The sequence below is a fragment of the Pogona vitticeps genome, chromosome 2 (genome assembly GCF_051106095.1).
Source record: "Pogona vitticeps strain Pit_001003342236 chromosome 2, PviZW2.1, whole genome shotgun sequence".
Classification (NCBI taxonomy): Eukaryota; Metazoa; Chordata; class Lepidosauria; order Squamata; family Agamidae; genus Pogona; species Pogona vitticeps.
The window spans coordinates 285,682,268-285,703,535 of NC_135784.1; the positions used below are offsets into that span (position 1 = coordinate 285,682,268).

Sequence of the window (21,268 nt, forward strand, 5' to 3'; positions counted from 1 at the left end):
GATTTTTAAAAAATAAGTGTTGGAAATGTAAAATACAGGAGGGTACTTTCAGCTATGTTGGGTGGGCAGATAGAGAAGCAGAAATTAATTTGAGATTATTGAAGATTAGTATATGAAATGTTGAAAAAAAAAAACCCTTTATTTTGTGAGATATTTAAACCAGAATGTTAATTGAATATTACTTGTGTGACTGTAGCTAAAGAAATGAAACATTTGATAATAATTACTGTAGCTATAATATGGGAAACATTGGAAGAAAACAGAAACACAGTCGTCTTAAAAAGGATGCAAAAATTTGGAATGATTTTATAGCTGGACTTGAAATATGGACTGGATAGCATAGATAAAAGAAGAATGCTAAGGTCCACTCAGGGAATGGAGAGATTAGTAACTATAGTAATTCTGGTAAAACCTGTTAAATTCTTTTTTTTTTAATTCTAGTAGAATTGTATAAGTGGACGTAAAAGTACCCTCTCGCTCTCTGGCATTTTACCCTTCCCCTACCCATGTCCACTTCCCCAGCCCCCTATCCCCAATCCTATCGCTATTGAAAATGAATACAAATCAAAGGAAATCATGTTAACTAGTAATACCATTTGATATGTTTACTATGTGAAGTTTGTTGGCTTATAACTATTTTATGGTCTTGTATATTGTATCTTTTTAAATTTTAAAAAACATGGTCTGGGAGCAACAACTGAGAATGCCCTTTCCTGTGTCCTGACCATACATATCTGTGATGGTGGTGGGATCAAGGGAAAGGCCTCCTCTGATGATGTTAATACCTGAGCAGGCTCATAAAGGGAGATACGATCCTAGAGACAACTTGGATCTAAGTCATTTAGGACTTTATAGGTTAGAGCCAGCACTTAAAACTGTGCCCAGAAATGGATCAGCAGTAAGAAAAAGCATCCACACAAAGCAGCTTAAGAATGAAATAGCTTCTGCCTCAGAAGACAAAAGTTTGTTTACCATGACAGAAAGTCACCAAAGAAGTGATGTACAGTGGGGTCTTGACTTGAGAACTTAATCCGTATTGGAAGGCGGTTCTCAAGTCAAAAAGTTCTCAGGTCAAATCTGCATTTCCCATAGGAATGCATTGAGAACCATTTGATCCGTATCTGCTCTTTTCCGTCCATAGAAACTAATGGGAAGCTGCTATTCTGCCTTCAACCACTAGAGGGGGATATTTTGCTTCTTTTTTCCTTAGGTCAAGAAAGGTTCAGGGAAGGCAGGGAAAATACAATCCAGGCAGTACCAGGCAGTCTGAAGACTGTCTCCCAATCCACTCTCTAAACGCTGGGAGGAGTGAGGAAGCAGACAGGCACCCTTTTCACTGGCCAACAGTTAACTGAAAGTTCAAATTTTGCACTTTCCCTGCCTCCCACGTGGTTTTTTTTCAGTTTGTAACTCAAACCTAAGTATGTAAGTCAAGTCAATATTTTCCTATGAGAGTGGTTTGTAAGTCAAAATGTTCTTAACTCGGGCCATTCTTAAATCAAGACCCCACTGTACTGAAAGTAACTTGGGAATTAATTACAAGAAGCCTGTGCCACTACTCCGAAGGTTTCAGGTTATCCAGCATAGCATTTCAGATGTATTTTCAAATAAGCAGTTCAAATAAATAAATAAACAAATAAAAAGTATCAGGAAGAGTACCGTGCAGTACAAAAAAAAGCCAATATTGAAATTTTGAATCTATTGCTAAGTATTTGCTTACTAGCAATGAACATTCAAAAGTTCCTACTGTGCGATGGCTGCTTTCTCCTTCAAGAAGAACTACTAATAGGAATGGGATTTTCTAAATTTATGAAATACATCACCCCAGCAATTTGCAAGGATTCTCCCAGCCAGGCTTCTTAGTGCTTTTAGCATAGGCATCCTTCAGTCTCGAGAGACTATGGTAACATGCTCTGAATCGAGGAGTGTCCTCTCCAGAGCATGAAGCCCGGGTAAGGTAATATGGAGGATAGGCTGTTACCCAAGCAGCAGATTCCCCCCTCTCCACATTGCTGAAATGGTCCAATGGAAAGGCAAGAGCCAATACAACTGGTTCCAGCAATGTTGCAGGAGTTGGCAGAACGACACATGCTGCCTTCGGGACTCCAGCTCCGGATTTTGCCTCGAGGTTAACTCCTGAAGCCTTTTCCATGAGTGGATATAGCCACAAGGCAGCGGAGGTTTGAAATCGGAGTTTTCCTTCTCCTAGATGGGCTGCCTTCCATGGCTGACGAGCCCCACCTACCCTGCCTGCTCTTTAATAGTGCAAAAGTATGATCTGATCCTTAAAACTTTCCTGACTCCCGGCTTATGCAAATCTAATTGGCTTTCCTATTTACCATATTAAGGCCAGATACAAAATTTGAGAATTTTGCGCACCCTTAGGCGCGCGGTCCTGGGACACGCTCTCTTAAAGCAGGAAGTCCCACCCCTAGGCCCCACCCCCAGGCCATGTGGTCAGGAGACAAAAAGAAAGCCCAGGAAAAAAAACTCAGCAAGGCCTCCATGCAAACAGACCTGGCCTTTGCCCTCAGTTAGTGCTTTTAGCAAGAAATAAAAAGGACTGGCAGGTGCTCTGCTACCACCCATAAGCCAGAAAGCCTAATGGTGCAGACTGCTGGGAGCTGCATTTCATGAAGCCCTAAAAAGACGGGTAAGATACTGCAGCAGCTTTGTTCTGATTTCAGGGTAAGATAAATTATACTGTGAAAAGAAAAAAGAAAATATTTCTTTACCCAGTGTGTTGTTAGTTTGTGGAATTCCTTGCCACAGGATGTGGTGATGGAATCTGGACTAGAGACCTTTAAAAGGGGATTGGACAGATTCCTGGAGGAAAAGTCTATTGCAGGTTACGAGCCATGATGGGGAAGGTGCCAGATGCAGGAGAGTGGTATCAGGAGACAGGTATCTAGTTGTCTTGTGTGTTCCCAGAGGTATCTGCTGGGGCCACTGTGAAATACAGGAAGCTGGACTAGATGGGCTCTTGGCCTGATCCAGCTGGGCTCTTCTTATGTAAACACAAAGGCTTATGGCAGCAATGACGAACCTATGGCACATGTGCCACAGCTGGCATGCAGAGTCACCAGATTGCTACCCCCGGCAGTCAAACCTGAGGAGGTGGCAACAGGCGATGGGCCAGGATCTGGAGCAGCTGGCACTGGTGGGCCAGATGAACTGTAGGCAGTGGAGGGTTTGGGCCCAATTGGAAGCGGCTCCGGAGTGGGATCTGGAGGCACCTCTGTGCCCAGGATTCCCCCTTCCGCCGCCACGTCTGCTTCTGCTGCCGTCACTTCTGCTTCTGCCACTGCTCCCCGGGTCGTTCCCCCCCCCCCCCCAGTTTGGGCACTCAGGCTCAAAAAGGTTAGCCATCACTGGCTTATGACATATGGGAGGCTATACAATGACCTATGTGATCTATCCAGTCAAACCCCGTACAACAATTGTCCATCATCACAGATATGTATAATTTTAATAGTGTAAAAATATTCCAATGAAGTTAATAAACTAAGTTGAGAGAACAAAAGAAAAAGAAAAGGAAAAAAGAAACTAGATCTGCTGTATTAACTTCAATCTCTTCTTTCCTCTGTTCAAATCGCTGATGATCTTTTCTAACCTTATGAATGCTAAATGGGATAGGAAGTACAGTATCTGTTTTAGTTTTCCTTCACCCTGGGTCTGAATTGTGACTCTGTGCTCTGTCCCATGATTACTTTTGGACCATACAGATACACTTGATTCAGTCTTTTTTAAATGTTTGTTATGCCTACTAATAATGACACCTATTATTAATCCTGCCTAGGCTACCTGAATTGGAAACATTACTTGCGTGGCCAATTCCAAAAGGTACTACAGTACTGAAATACCATTGCTTGGCCCTACTGCATTTACAATCTTAGTAATATCATTTGCAATAGCATCAGTACATTGATGTCACTTAATTGTACTTCTCTTCCTCCCAGATTAAAGTTGGGGCAATTAATCAGTTGATGGGATCAACTGAAGCTCAGTCTAGACATGGGGGAATCAGTATTGGTATTGGTCAAATCATCTGTCCTGACAGTTGCTGTCTGGCCTCCTCAGATAGGGCTTCACCAAGCAGAGAAACTTCATTAAGCTGGAACAGGGCTAATCCTTTTCCACCAAATCATCAATATGACAGAAACTACTGATGTGTGTGATTAGGGGCATGTGCACATACATGTGAGATCATGTCACCCTGCAAAGAGGTTATTACCATCACATGATTGCTTTTCCTCAAATGTAAGTGGCGTAAAGAAAAAGTCGTAAAAGCTTTACTAAACTAGAATTTTACACACCTTCATGGTCTTTCCCACTAGTCAGGTTCTATTCTGCTGTTTTCTTTTTCAAAACCTACTTTGATGTGCATTTCATAGCATGATATGTGAGGAAGTAACATGACCTGCTTCTTGAAGTCTGACCACCACAATTTGGAATAAATACTGGCGGAGCAAACACAGATACAGGTCTACAAGGCACTGAGAAGTTTGGTGAAACAAGCACCCCTCTTTAAAATGCAAAATGTCTCAGAAACACACATGCTATCTGCATTTTCACAGTTCCTCCAGCACCAAACCTGAATATCCTTAAACACTTTTGTACCGTTTCTAATGTTCCCCATCAAGTAACATTCCACAAGGCTATCCTGCAAGATTAATTCTAACGAACATCAAATTTCACTCTACAAGTATTTTGGCAATATTTTACATATTCCTCTTTCTTCTATAATTAAGTAATGCAGCCTAGTGGAAGTGGCTACAAATAGAAATGAAGTATAAGAAGCAAAAACAAAGTACAGAGAAGATGACCATATTTATGGAAACAGTTGTATCACCAATTTTAGTTTTAATTATAACCCTGTTTTTCATCTACAACCCATATAATAATTAATTAGTCCAGTTTTAGCTATTTAATCAGACTCTTATAACCACTGCTTACTAATATTGCTAAAATCCAGTAACAAAATAATTGTGAATTCATTTTACCTCTTTTAAGGCTCCATACAATCTATGATGTGACCTCCTATTGATAAATTTAATGTTGACTGTATATGTTACCAGATATTCTTGAATACAGTAATTTGCTTCTTCCAGCTTGGACAAAATCTCATGTTTAAATTAATTACTCAATAAGGTACAATCTACAAAATATGGTGGACTAAAACCAAAACAGAATATATGGAACATTTGTTAACAAAGTACAGTAATTGTGCCATACATAAAACACCCAAATATGAATAACTTTTAAAAGCTATATGCTAGTTTAGTCTGGTAGATTTTAATTTCGGCTTTATAAAAATGTTAAAGTGCAACTATAAAGCCAGGGGGAAATATGCAGGACTACTGAAACCCATAAGCCATCTTTACAAAGTTGTTAATCTAAATGCAAGTAATTATAATAGTGATGTTATGTTAGAGATTTTTCACACATGCCTGGAACTCCAAAGTTACACTTCCCATAGCAATAGTTCAGTCAACCTGCATAATTATATTTTCAAATAATGCATGTGTCATGGAGGCATTACAGTTAACATAACATTCAGCAATACAACAGGGGCCCTTATTATGGCCACTGTGGGAACTTCCTGATTTGAGCATACATGTAGAAATCACTACTATGAATAGCTCACCAAGAATTCTATATATCTTAATTCTTTCATTTATACAGAACTAACACAGGAATCTAATACTCTAGTGACTGGCCAGTGTCCAAAAAACTCATGAGACCAATGGTGATTTAGACTTGTTTTTCTCAAACAGCAGGTCCACATACTGCATTGCAAACTACTTTTGAAATTAGAGCAGTTTCTAAGGCACTTTGTGATACCTGATGGCAGTCAATTATTAAAGTGGCAGGAGTGTGAGTAAAAAAATTTGTAGAACACAAGTGTTAACAACTTCTATAAGTTGTTCTGTAAGGCTTGGCTGCTGCACATATTCACAAGCAATAAAACATATGGGGACATAAATGTTAGAAAGCACTGGACAGGGTGCTATTACAACATCCTACCTATAGATTCTGGCAGAATAACATTGCTTCTCCTAATTCAATTCTCTGTAAAACAGGCAAGCAGTTTTACTATTTTCAACAACTGCAAATCCCAGTGCTGTTTAACAACACTTTTGTCTTTCTAATCATGTGTTTCTTTAAAAACTCCTCATCAATATAAAAACTACTGCGTCAAGAAACAAATTTTAAATACCATCTACTTTGAGACAAATGACCTAAGATTGCAAGTGAGGTTATTATTGTCTGCTTTGCTTTGCATAAAAGTGGCAAATTTTGCTCTCACTTTACAGTATAATAATGAGAATATGTTCTAGAGATTACTCATAATGTGCTTGTCACTACTTTTTAAACTCTTGCTCATCAGATTCATCTGTCCTGCCCAGACTGTAAAGTCATCCTCCAAAACTCTTTCCCCAATATATTATACTCTACTTCTAATGCTAAAAGAAGACTACCATTGCTTGTACACCCAGAATGACAACACCCATGCACAGGGGGAAGATATCAGAGAGTCAAAGGTTTCAGAAACACAGAGACAAAAATTGGAAACCCCTCCAGAGTTGACAAGGCTCAGGAGGCAACGAATGATGACTACCAGGAGAAGAAAAAGATATAAGAAAAAACAGAAGTACGAGGGAGACCAAGAGGAATGAAGTGGCTCAAAAAACACAAATCAAAATACAGAGAGAAAAATGTTCTCTGGATAGGTCACTTCCTGGTTTCCACAGAGAAGCTATCCTGTTAAATGCTTCTAGACATGGAAGTGAGAACCTTCCACTAGAGTCAACGGGAAATCCAATATTCTGATGTTGCTAGTGGCAAATACGAATGTGTTCTGGCCCCTCACCTCAGAAAACTCCAGAAGTCAGCAGGAAAGAGGAGGAGGAAGAAAACTTATTTTGTGAGTGCAAAATACTTGAAAAAAAAACCCATAATACCATAAGCGCCAAAGCAAATGCAATTCATTGTCCCTATTCAAAGTTGGAAAGGCCTGTGGCTGTGTGAGACAACCCTAAACAATGCAGTATGCTGCAGGTCTGCCAGGTCAAGCTTTAAGAGGCTGCCATAACGATGGAATGTTCTAGGTCAAGCTTTAAGAGGCTGACATTACAGAGCTGCCCAGGTGTTAAAAATGCCATCGTAGTTTGGATTGAAGCTCAGAATACAAGAACCCTAACATGTGAGCCATTGTTTTTATCCCCACATTATAAACTGGGCTTTGTTCTGCAGTATAACTCACTGTTACACACCTACAGTGGACCCCCAACTTACAGATGGCTCGACTTACAGACTTTTCAAGTTACAAACTTCTCTGGCCGCAAAATTTATGTTTGACTTGCAGCCGGAGAATCAACCTACAGACCAAAAAATAATAATAATAATGGTTATGGCATTAATTGGTTTTCAATGCATTGTAGGTCAATGGAGACTCGACCTACAGACTTTTCGACCTGCAGCCACCCTTCCAATACAGATTAATTTCGTACATAGAGGGTCCACTGTATTGCAGCAGTCTTATAATACATCCCAAAGTTATTACTGGTGTCAGAAGTGAGGGGTTTGAACCCCCAAATTAAGAAATTCATTTTGCCATCCAATTTGCAGCAAATGTCAATCAAATTAGATTATTCTTCTCAGATCTCATCTAAAGCCAAATCAAGCACTAAACTGCTTGAACAGCATTTGAAGCATATCAGATAAATTTACATAGATCACGTGCACATTTAGAGATTCAAATACTAAGGGGGGAAAGAGACATACTGTAAAAGGGGACACAAGCCAAAGCAAGGACTGCAGTCTAATGACCACTTTTTGTATGACAGGCTCATCCGTCCCTGGTTACTCTATAGCATGTTACCATAGAATTCCAGTTGTCATTCCTAGCAGCAAAATCAGCTAATCAATGCTGACAGGATAGTAGCTGAAATGAACCAGTGAGAAATGACAGGGTAATATTAGCACACAATGGGGAATTTCAAGGGTTTGTAGAAGAAAAAATTAAGGGGAAAATTCATACACAAAGAACTCTGTGGAGACTAAATATGCTCAGTGGATTCAGAATTAGAAGTGCATGGAGGAGGGAAGGGGACGGTGGATAGAATACACTTGGGAAAACAGTACTGCTGGCAGGTATACTGTAGTATTTTGGTTCCAACAGCACGAAGGAAATATGACAAGAGTTGAGCACATTGGCTGAAATGTTATTTGAGCAGCTATGCCATATAAGGCTGATGATGTCATCAGCCACAGTGATTTTTCATAATGAAAACTTTTCTGATCTCTCCCCCATTCCCATTCCAAAAGGCTCTTGTGGAATCAGTTTCACCGAGGGAAAGGGGGGGGGGGGACAGAGAATAGAATTTGGAGAATTCCTAATATCTGAATATTGCAAATAGTTGCCAGTGACAATAATTTTCAGACGTTAAAGACTCCTCCACATCTCATGGCCCCAAACAACTTCCTCAGAGTAAAGCAGATTCCTGGAAGCCTCAGAACCGTTGAAGGGTGGGATCAGAAATTTTACATTTCTGAAAAATCATTATGGCTGATGCATCAGCCTTATATAACATATGTAACAGGGTCTCAGCCACTGTTTGGTATTCACTGAACATTATGACATCAATACAATTTAAAACCCTCACATGCCTGCTTACCTAGCAAGATAAAACACAGGAGCTCATAATGGAAGAAAAGGAAAGAGATGGATTATGAGGGCTATGTGTTGTACGGCAAATGAAGGAGGTTGTTCCTATTCTATTATTTATTCACTTTGTTTTATAAGTTTTATCAACATCCTGCCTTTCCTTCAGTTAAGTTACTGCAACTTACACAGGTCTCCTTCTCCCCACTTTTTGGACAAACCAACAAGGTCAAGAGAGTACAACTGACTCAAGTCCTCCACTAGGATTGATGGCCAATGGTGATTTGAACCAAGGTCTTTTAAATCCTAGTCCTAACTTGTAAATGCTGTACTACACTGACCCCTGCTAGTGAGTAAGCATCTACATGACTGTACCTAGATGAAAGACATAGCACTAGAAGGACATCCTTCCTTCCTTCCTCCCTCCCTCCCTCCCTCCCTTCGTGTTGCACAATTTAAAATTATGGACATGTATGAAAAATAGATAAAATTAAAAAGAAATTAAAATTTTAAGATTATTAGACTATTTTTGACTAATTTTAAGATAATTAGAGTATTTTTGATCTTCTTCTGTACATGTGATGGGGAAAAAAATTCATGCTCATAAGTGCTGCACTGATTGAATTTCTCCACAGACATAGAAGATTTGTCCTGTATACAAGTAGCTCCATTTTACTTGATTATTCTTTGATCTTCCTACCTCGGAGTCTATTAAGAGACTTCCAGATGGTCCAGTTAGTCTTGTCCTTGTGGGAGACATTCTTCAGCATTCATCCATTTGACAGGGTTTTGTTATGATTTTGATCACATGGACTCATGGAGAAAGGAGGGAGAACTAAAGTTGAAAGGACTGCCCTGACTGGATTGCATAAATTCTGAAACTACAGACTACAGTTCTATTAACCAACACTTTCATATTCTTAGCAATCAATCACACTTTGTCCTGTGGTCTTCCTCTGGTGGACTAACCTAAAAGTTGAAAATGATGATCAGTTTTAACTTGCCTATCTTTTAGCACACTGGTTCTTAACCTTGGGTTACTCAGGAGTTTTGGACTGCAACTCCCAGAAGCCTTCACCACCAACTGTGCTGGCTGGGGTTTCTGGGAGTTGCAGTTCAAAAACATCTGAGTAACAAAGGTTAAGAACCAGTGTTTTAGCATGCAAGTTGTACCCCAAATCATGAGCCATCTAATTCTTTTACATATTTTTTTTACCATTTTATTCTTTTACCATTTCTTCTTTCTCTTTACACAATTTTAAAACAAAAAAAAGCCATTTAATTCTGAATACATTCTGCTCGAGTATATACAGAACAACACTGAATAATCTGCATCTCTTAAGGTGGTACTGCTCTTCCTTCTTTGGGTGGTATAAGTGATAGAATCTTTACATATTTAAAAATAAGAATATTTGCTGTTGGGTAGAAGGTAGCTTGATGGAGCAAACAAAAATTTAAAAAGCAAATGTGAAATTAATTGCAAATAAAGAAAAGAAACCCTCCCTCCAAGTTTAAAAAGAAAAATATATGTCTGCTTTTAACTGCATGTAAATGGCTTAGGAGGGGAGCATTAGACCCTGAGTTGGGGGAGGGTGGCGGCGCTGCGGGTTAAACTGCAGAAGCCTCGGTGCTGCAGGGTCAGAAGACCAGCAGACATAAGACTGAATCCATGGGACGGAGTGAGCTCCCATCACATGTTCCAGCTCCTGTCAACGTAGCAGTTTGAAAGCATGCAAATGCAAGTAGATAAATAGGTACCACCTCGGTGGGAAGGTAACGGCGTTCCATGTCTAGTTGCACTGGCCACGTGACCACAGAAACTGTCTTTGGACACACGCTGGCTCTCCGGATTGGAAATGGGGATGAGCACCGCCCCCTAGAGTCGGACACGACTGGACTAAATGTCAAGGGGAACGTTTACCTTTACCTAGTGGGAAGCAAAAGTAAAGGGAAACCCACGGCTCTGACTTTAAGCATAAGGCTCTCCAATGTATCCATACTGGACACGAATCTGAAAAAGATTCACCAATCTAATATAGAAGGCTGTTGTATTAGAAGGTTGCTACATTATTTTCATTAAGGAATGGCAAAAGAACTCTGGTCTGATTTCAAGATATTTTTGGCACCTCTAGTCTACTTTGTGAATGTAAGCCATGTGGAATGAGCGCCTACTTCTTTTCAACAGTCTCCAAGAACATTTGGTTGCAAAGAAATGTCACAACACTCCTCTTTAACCCAATGTATTTTGAAGCTGTGTGCAAAGACATAAATCCTTAAGAATATATCCTCTAAAACGTTTATCAAATTAAGTCTATTCTTCAGAACATATTTAACTTTGTGAAGAAGGTATTGAATCCATTTTATATGCCCAACCATTCCTAAACATAGACATGTTGGGGGCATGCATGCATGCAGGCATGTATGAAATAACACAACTTCTCATTATATTTACTCTAGAATAATTTGTTCTTTCATTTGTACTCCATTTTTCTAAGCCACACAAATATAGGGATCTTCCCATTATTTCCTCACAGAAAGCCTGCCAGTTGGTCAGAACTCTCTTAGCCCGAAGTTATTCAGTGAGCTTCAGAACTGAACAAGAATTCAACCATCTTTTTTATTTCTGCAAACCATACTATGTTTTGCTGACTGAAATCTTTCTGTAGTTTTTCTTGACACAAGTACAACCAATTTCTTGGTTTTCAGTATTTGACCCTATATTTAAAGATCATACTGACTTTCACTAAGAACTTCTTTTCCCTCCTCTGCCTCCCAGCAGTTCTAAGAGCCATAAAAATCTTCCGGAAATATTCTAGTCCACTAGGACAGTTTTTGAGAGGCGCAGAACACTGTAGTAGAAAGGAAACCCCCCCAATGATTCCAGTAAAGTAAGTCCAATATTGCGTAATGGCCCAGATTTTAAGGTTCTACAGAAATAAATTTCTGGCTGTTCTGGGTTTTTCGGGCTCTTTGGCCGTGTTCTGAAGGTTGTTCTTCCTGACGTTTCGCCAGTCTCTGTGGCCGGCATCTTCAGAGGACAGCAACCCAGAGTACAGGTTGCTGTCCTCTGAAGATGCCGGCCACAGAGACTGGCGAAACATCAGGAAGAACAACCTTCAGAACACGGCCAAAGAGCCCGAAAAACCCAGAACAACCATTAGATCCCATCCGTGAAAGCCTTTACGAATAAATAAATTTCTGTTATCTTCCCAACCTCCTTAGTTTTAATAGCTTAATTTCAAAAGGGAGTCTGTTTTTGCTATTATTAAGCTACTAGAGATTAAAATTCTCTGATTATTACTATTTTTACAAACTGCCAAAAATCCTACCAATAAATTCTACCTTCTACCTGTTCCTGCACAGTAATATATTACTTAATTTTAAAGTTGGGTTATTTGACATTGAATTAGCAACAACAAACCCTATTATAATGTAAGGTTGTAGTTTGAGATACCAGCTCTCTCTCTCTCTTTTTCTTACTTTGTCTCCTGCCAATTATGCTTATCAAAGCTGGAGAAATGTATGAAAGTTAGCAAGTACCGACTTATGAGTTGTGCTCAGGCCAATCTGATTTTAATAAATCAATGGAAGCTAGGTTCTTCTTAGACTGCTTCTTGAGAAAAGAAGCCTGAGGGGAGATATGATAGCACTTTTCAAATACTTGAAAGGTTGTCATACAGAGGAGGGGCAGGATCAGTTCTCAATCAAACCAGAGTGTTGGACACGCAACAATGGGCTCAAGTTACGGGGAGGCCAATTTCAGCTGAATATCAAGAAAAACCTCTTAACTGTTAGAGCAGTATGACAATGGAACCAATGACCCCGAGAGGTGGTGAATTCTCCAACCCTGCAGGCATCCAAGAGAAATTTAGACAGCCACTTGGCAATATCCTTTGATTTGTATTCCTGCATTGAGCAAGGGGTTGGACTTCATGGCCTTATAGCCTCTTCCAACTTCATTAATCTATGACTCTATGATTGTCTTTTATACGGTAACATGCTATGTGTCTTGATTTGATGCTGTTCAAGAACAGCTCAAAATCTTGTATTTTCTTCCCAGTTATTATTTTCTTTCCAGTCTCCACTTATGAAGAAATGTTGTTAAACAGATGGTTACTCTAGGTTCAGGTACCGCAGAAACTATTGGTTTCCTGGAATTCTGACAGCCTAGCCTTTGCCTCCCCTCCCCTTTTTTCTGGCACTGCTTGTCTGCAACCTTTGACTAAACATTGATAGTAAAAAATGTTCCTATTTATCATTTTATAACTTCCAAGGGCTTTTGAAACTGCTTAAAGTGTTGGCAGCGTTCTCTTCAATAAATAAGTGAAAAAGCTACATATGTATTTAATCTAACAGCAAATATAAGCATCATTCTGAATTTTTCTATCAATTAGCTCTTCACAATTTTTTGAAGCTGTACAGCCATAAAATGGTGATTTAACAGGTGGGTACAAATAAACAACTCTCTCAAGGCTATTTAACAGTTTTAACAATTCTGAAGAGCAAAAACCCTTATGCAGTTTACATTCTATCTATATTTACCATTGTCCCTTCAGAGAACAGGCTGATTTCCAAAATCCAGCTGCAGTATCTTCTTTCCATATAATATTACACCATACACATCATGAAAACAAATGAGCAAATTGACGTCATTTAATCTTCAGTGAAATTACAGCTTGAAAGGAAGCAAAACAACAGTTTCTGGCTGCCTAAAAATACTCAACACAAACAAGAAAGGGTCTAATGAAGCAGTAACTAAAATTAATAGATTCTGAAAAACAATGTCCCTCTCTTTCCAAAGCTAGTTCCTGCTAGATTTAAGAATACAACCTAAAAAAACACACCTTAGCCAGATATCAAGAACTCTATGATTATATGATTTACCAAAGAATTAGTATTTGCTAATGTGTCTGAAGCCACTATAGCCACAAGTCTGTTCACATGAAACCACTGTCTTCAGCAAGAGCCGGTTTATTTCTAGACATTATTTCAAAACAACTAACTGAAAAAATTATAAATTATTTTGAGACAAATTGAAGGATAATTTTGTGCACAGAGTTTCATTTTAAATATGTATTATAATTTTGTATAAACATATACAGTGGCGCCTCGCATAGCAACGATAATCGGTGCAGCAAAACTCGCTGCAAAGCGATTTTGTCGCTATGCGATATTTAAAAGCCCATGGGAATGCATTGAAACCCCTTCAATGCATTCCTATGGGCTTCAGATTCACCTTTAAGCGAAAATCCTCCATACGGTGGCCATTTTCGCTGCCCAGTAAGCAAGGAATCCGTCCCAGAAAACAGCGGGCGGCCAGTTTTTTACCCGGTGGCCATTTTGGAACCGCCGATCAGCTGTTAAAAAATCATCGCTTTGTGATGATTGGTAAGCGAAACATGGCACCAATCATTGCAAAGTGATTTTTCCCCATTTAAAACATTGCAATGCGATCGCAAAAGCGATCGCAAAAAATTAATCGCTATGTGATTTCGTCGTTGAACGGGGCGCCCATTAAGCAAGGCACCACTGTAATGCAATTCTTGTCTTTGCCCCTAAGATGATTAACAGAAGTCCACCTATTAGAATTTCAAACACACTAAAGCTCAAAACAGCTATCTTCAACCTGATGGTCTCTATACATTTTGGACTACAATCTCCAGCATTCCTGAAATAGGCCATAACAGCTGAGGAAAACTGGAGCTGAATTCCCAAATTCGTGGGAAGTGTGAGGTACTTTAAGTGTTCCCATTGATCAGGATAAAACTGTACAATGTTACAAATTGTATTTGCCTTCCCTACCTTGATCTTTCAGGCCCAAATTGAGACAAGAAAGATGCATCTCCTTGTGTCCTGCTCCTGTTATTGCCTCATGCAACACTTGAGCCTGAATGCATTTTATGTCCTGTTTACAGACATAATATAAACCATATTAGCTAGAATCCTACTGATGATTTACATTTGCACAAGGAAATAAGGCAAGTCTTGGTAGTTAATGAACTGCCAACATACATTCAGGCATACATCCTGGAATATAATCAGCACTTTATTAATTAACAGCAATTTGTCACCAAGACTTATACAATATCCCTTATAAAAATACAAACTAGCAATAGGAAGGGGTATGTATGTATGTATGTATGTATGTATGTATGTATGTATGTATGTATGTATGTATGTATGTATGTATGTATGTATGTATGTATGTATGTATGTATGTATGTATGTATGTACTCTCTACAGAATTATGGAGGCAATTATTGATTTCCTTTACTCAAACTTCTTGATCGGTTAGGGCTTCTTTGGAGCAGTCCTTCAGTAGTTAATAAGGTTTTTGTGCACTGTGAGACCTACCTACCTACCTTCCTGTAGATTTCTGTTAACTTGCATTATTTTTCTTCCCCGTTCCACTCAATAACAAAATAGGGAGAACACGTTAGTACTACCTTAGCCTCATGCAACTGCAAAAAAAAAAAAATCATAAATATACAGTGGTGCCTCGCTTGACGCGGATAATTCGTTCCGTTCAAATCACTGTTAAGCGAAATCCTCATCAAGCGAAATGAAAAAGCCCATTGAAATGCATTGAAAACAGTTTCAATGTGTTCCAATGGGGGAAATACCTCAGCGTCCAGCGAAGATCCTCCATAGGATGGCCATTTTCACTGCCTGTAAAGCGAGGAATCAGTCCTAAAACACAGTGGGGAGCCATTTTAAACAGCGGGTGGCCATTTTGAAGCCCCGACAATCAGCTGTAAAGGTCGTCGTTAAGCGAAAAATGGTTCCCGAAGCAAGGAACTCATCATCGTTAAGCGATTTCTGCCTATTAAAACATCATTTTGCGATCGCAAAAGCGATCGCAAAAACTTCATCGTCAAGCGATTTCCTTATCTAACGAGGTGTTCGTCAAGCGAGGCACCACTGTATACCGTTTCCCTGAAAATAAGAACTAACCGGAAAATAAGCCCCAGTATGATTTTTCAGGATGCTCGTAAGATAAGCCTTACCCCAAAATAAGCCCCAGTTAAGTGAAACCCCACCCTCCACCATTATGCAGCATTGTGCAGTAACCAGAAGAGGATGACATGACTGTAATATAAAACATCCACTGAAAATAAGCCCCAATGTATTTTTTGGAGCAAAAATTAATATAAGACCCTATCTTATTTTGGGGGGAAACACGGTAATATGGTGTGTTTTTGAACACTCAGAAATGTCCACTTACTTCAAAGCTCCCTGTGACCAGAGGATTTCTTCCTTCCCACCATATCCTTCAGAACAAAGGACATGGGAGTAGAGACCCAAAATCCAGCCCAATATACAAGACTCCCCAAAGGAAAAAAAATATTGGTGAGGACAAACAATGGTTAGCTATAGCTACACAGTCAAATTTATTTTTAACTATAAGCAAGTCATCAGTTTGAAGACATGATTTAAAACAAAGCATGCTATAATCACAAATCATGCACATTCTCAGATTACAGTGGGGTCTTGACTTACGAACGGCCCGAGTTACGAACATTTTGACTTACGAACCGCTCTCATAGGAAAACACTGACTTGACTTACGTACTTAGATTTGAGTTACGAACTGAAAAAAAAACTGAAAAAAACCACATGGGAGGCAGGGAAAGTGCAAAATTTGAACTTTCAGTTAACTGTTGGCCAGTGAAAAGGGTGCCGCCTGTCTGCTTCCTCACTCCTCCCAGCGTTTAGAGTGGATTGGGAGACAGTCTTCAGACTGCCTGGTACTGCCTGGATTGTATTTTCCCTGCCTTCCCTGAACCTTTCTTGACCTAAGAAAAAAAAACATGATAATTAGTTCCCAGTTCACTTATGAGTTCCAATGCCCCTGTTTAGCTCAAGGAACCTTAACCAGGGCCACAGGAAGCCCTATTAAACACTAGACTTCTGTTTGAACAAGAGTGCAATCCAGTGTAAGTGATGGGGATACAATTCCCGTTCTTGTTGCAGTCTCAGAAAACCTCCAAAACATTCTCCAAAGCTTTGGAAATTTCTCCAAAGCCTTTTTTCAGATAGCTACAAGAACCTGAGGACCTGAAAATCCAAACACATTCCCATCATCACCTCCATGCCTTCTAAGGAGCAATCTATAAATCTTGATTGACATTCAGAATGGTTGCCAATTTTGGATATCTGGTTTATAAGGTGAAAGGACACCTAGTTGCTGATGTGCATAGGAGGCACAATGAAAATCCAGTGTTTCATGGTATATGTAACTAGAATGCAGAATGTGAGAAGTATGAATGAAAATAAGTTCAAAACTATGAAACAAAAACTTAACATTTAAATACTATAATACTTGGGAGTGAGTGAACAAAAATAGATCGGAACAGGCCATTTTCAATTGGATAAAGACAAATCATTTTGTTCTGGAAACCAGAAACTGAGAAGAAATAATGTACTCTAATAATGTGACTCTGTAGCACAACAGTCAGGGGTAATATTGTAAAGTCTGACAATATCAGTATAATATCAGTAATACTTCATGGAATGCACAAATGAGCAGATTTGTGTTGGAGTCACAAAATGGGAAAGGCTGATGGACTTTGTGATGATCACCAGATAATTAGGATAGCAAATAGCATCTTAGAGATAGAAGTTAAAGAAGTAAGCCACACACACACAGGGATGTCTGCCGGCACTGCTCCTGGTGGGTGACAAGTAGAAGAGGCAGAATAACACCGAATGGGTTCCCAATGAATTCTGCCCTGCCCCCCAGGAGGACTGTGCTTTTATTAACCATACAAGCTCACAGATAGTGGACAGTATACAGATAGGTTACAGAGTTCAGATAGGACAATGGTTACATCATGCCATTCTAATTGACCTAAGGAAAGACTCTATGCAAGCTCTCTAGCACCTATGAGAAAGAAGAAGAATGGTGGACACTCATGCCCCTCAGAAGCAGCTGTGACATCATCCAGGAGGGTTTGCCCTCTACCGTAGATTAAGTCACCATTTTAGCAACCTTGGGAAGGGCACTCCCACAGATGTGCTCTCAGCGAAATCTGTGCCAGAATAAAGAGCACACACTGCAGCTGCCCTGCCCTGTGCCACTTAATGACATTCTTACCTGAACCTTGTTGGAGTCCAATTATGTGTGCATTTCCAGTTAAGATGTCATGAAAAGTGCCTACATAGACACTGTGCAAGTTTATGCTTTAGCCACAGATACTGAAGAGGAAATTGAAAGTTTTTATGCAAATATCAGTAGGAAATTGATCCCTTACCAAAACAAAACATGCTGATAATCAGAGACAAACAGAACAAAAAGTAAGGGGGGGGGGGAGCAAAACTAAGCAGCACTGGAAAATTTAGCCCAGAACTCAGAAAAGAAGCAGGAAAGCAACTCACAAAATTCTTTACACCTTAATGCAAATACACACTTCAGCCAACCTAATAGATGATTGTACAAATGGATGCCACCAGATGGCCAAGATAGAAATCAAACAGTCTATGTAACCTGAATGAAAAGATGGAAAAATTGCATTTGTTTTACCAAAACACCACCAAATGTGGGCTATGCTATGGAACATGAACTACAGTACAGACCTTTTGAATCAGAGAAGAACCAGTCACAGTGCCAAAATATAATGTTAATAATATTTCTGATTAATTTAAGGTTTGTATAAAGATTTGTATTACTAAGCTCAATTGATTATGAACAAGAAGATCTACACACTAAGATCTTATCATGGAAGAATAAAATTTATATAGTTGAAAAGAAATGCCTCAACAGATGACCAATGAAACTCTTAAAACTGTTAATGACAAACAAAAAGAAAAAGAATAAGAAATAGCATCAAAATTTGTAATATATACAAATCTTCAGTGACTGACACAAGATACAAAGAAAACTATGATAATAAAAGTGCAAAGAAACAGAAGAGAGTGAAAAGGAAAAGATAAAAAAAAAAGGAAAATTGAAACACAGATGACAGTTGCTGAAAGATCACCAGATCTTACCTGATCAGATTAAAATAAATAAAAGATTTATCTGTTTTATTTGTAAACAATAAATTGAGAAAATTACTGAAGAATGACAAGGATGAGATTCCTTCAAATAAGAATCCTATGATGAAGAATTACACTTTTAGAAAGTGAAGCGAAATCTGCTCTCAAAGCAACTGTAAATCAACAGACACCTGAAAAATTATTGAAAATATATCAAAGTACCTCTAACAAATGTTGGAAATGCAAATCAAAAGAACACGTTAGTACTGGCTGCAAGGAGAACAAACCTATCCATTTTGAAGGAAATCAACCCTCAGTGCTCACTGGAAGGTCAGATCCTGAATCTGATGCTCCAACACTTTGGCCATCTCATGAGAAGAGAAGACTCCCTGGAAAAAAACCTGGTGTTGGGAAAGTGTGAAGGCAAGAGGAGAATGGGACAACAGAGGATGAGATGGTTGGACAATGTCATTGAAGCTACCAACATGAATTTGACCCAACTCTGGGAGGCAGTGGAAGACAGGAGGGCCTGGCGTGCTCTGGCCCATGGGGTCACAAAGTCGGACATGACTAAACAACAACAACATCTAACAAATGTTGGAAATGCGAATCAAAAGAAGGTAGCTTTTATTATATGTGGTGGACTTGCAGGGAAGCTAAGAGCTTTTGGAAACTAATCCATGAATTTTTTAAAAAATGTTATTCTCTATAATTCCATATGAACCTGAATTGTTTTTGTTAAATATATAGTGGTGCCTCGCTAGACGATTACCTAGCAAAAAGAGGAATTTGCTAGGCGATGACTTTTTTTGAGCAATGTTCGACTTCACAAAACAATTGTTCCTATGGGTGATTTTCGCTGGACAATGTTTGGGTCCTTGCCTTCCAAGACTTTTTTTTTGGGGGGGGGGAACCCTGTTTCGCAAGACAGTTTTCCCCTGACTGGAACACATTGATTACATAAGACCTACTTTTTTATCCCAAAAAAAGTGGGGGAGAAAGTGTATGCTGCTGGCTTTTTTGAGTCTGCCTCCTGGAAAAACAGCAACATACACTTTCTCCCCCACATTTTGGGGATAAAAAAATAGGTCTTATGTAATTAATGTGTTTCAATGGGAGAAAAAACCATCTTGCAAAGCATCACCAATGAGGCTATGGCTGCAAATTTAATTGGTTGAGAATGGTGAAAATAGCCAGGAACCAAAGGGCAAAGCCGCTTCACGGATTGCTGCCTTGTCGTGGCAAAGGGGCTTGAGTAGCTCAGGGAAGCTATGGGCTATGCCGTGCAGGGACACCCAAGACGGACAGGACATAGTGGAGAGTTCCGACTAAACGCAATTCACCTGGAGTACGCAATGCCCTCCAGTATCTTTGCCAAGAAAACCCCATGAACAGAAACAAAAGGCTAAAAGATATGACGCTGGAAGATAGGACCCTTAGGTCGGAAGGCGTCCAACATGCTACTGAGGAAGAGCGGAGGACAAGGACAAGTAGCCCCAGAGCTAATGAAGTGGTTGGGCCAAAGCCGAAAGGACACTCAGCTGTGGACGTGCCTGGAAGTGAAAGGAAAGTCCGATGCTGTAAAGAAAAATACTGCATAGGAACCTGGAATGTAAGGTCTATGAACCTTGGTAAGCTGGATGTGGTCAAACAGGAGATGGCAAGAATAAACATTGACATCCTGGGCATCAGTGAACTAAAATGGATGGGAATGGGCAAATTCAATTCAGATGATTACCATATCTACTATTGTGGGCAGGAATCCCGTAGAAGGAATGGGGTAGCCTTCATAGTCAACAAAAGAGTGGGAAAAGCTGTAATGGGACATAATCTCAAAAATGATAGAATGATGTCAATACGAATCCAAGGCAGACCTTTCAACATCACAATAATCCAAGTTTATGCACCAACCACCAATGCTGAGGAGACTGAAACTGACCAATTTTATGAAGATTTACAACACCTTCTAGAACTGACACCAAAGAAAGATGTTCTTCTCATTCTAGGGGACTGGAATGCTAAGGTAGGGAGTCAAGAGATAAAAGGAACAACAGGGAAGTTTGGCCTTGGAGTTCAAAATGAAGCAGGGCAAAGGCTAATAGAGTTTTGTCAAGAGAACAAGCTGGTCATCACAAACACTCTTTTCCAACAACACAAGAGGCGATTCTACACATGGAAATCACCAGATGGGCAATACCTAAATCAGATTGATTATATTTTCTGCAGCCAAAGATAGAGAAGCTCAATACAGTCAGCAAAAACAAGACCTGGAGCTGATTGTGGCTCTGATCACCAGCTTCTCATAGCAAAATTCAAGCTTAAACTGAAGAGAGTAGGAAAAACCACTGGGCTAGTCAGGTATAATCTAAACCAAATCCCTTATGAATACACAGTGGAAGTGAAGAACAGATTTAAGGAACTCAATTTGGTGGACAGTGCCTGAAGAACTTTGGATAGAGGCTCGTAACATTATACAGGAGGCAGCAACAAAAACCATTCCAAAGAAAAGGAAATGCAAGAAAGCAAAGTGGATGTCCAACAAGGCCTTAGAAATAGCAAAGAGGCGAATGGAAACAAAATGCAAGGGAGATAGGGAAAGTTACAAAAAATTGAATGCAGACTT

The 21,268-nt window shown here is 39.5% G+C and overlaps 1 protein-coding gene across 2 annotated transcripts in view; it reads right to left on the bottom strand.

The window, feature by feature from the left end:
* Positions 1-21,268, bottom strand: part of MAP3K1 (mitogen-activated protein kinase kinase kinase 1) — an 84,415-nt gene that overhangs the window by 44,967 nt on the left and 18,180 nt on the right. The window lies entirely within an intron of this gene.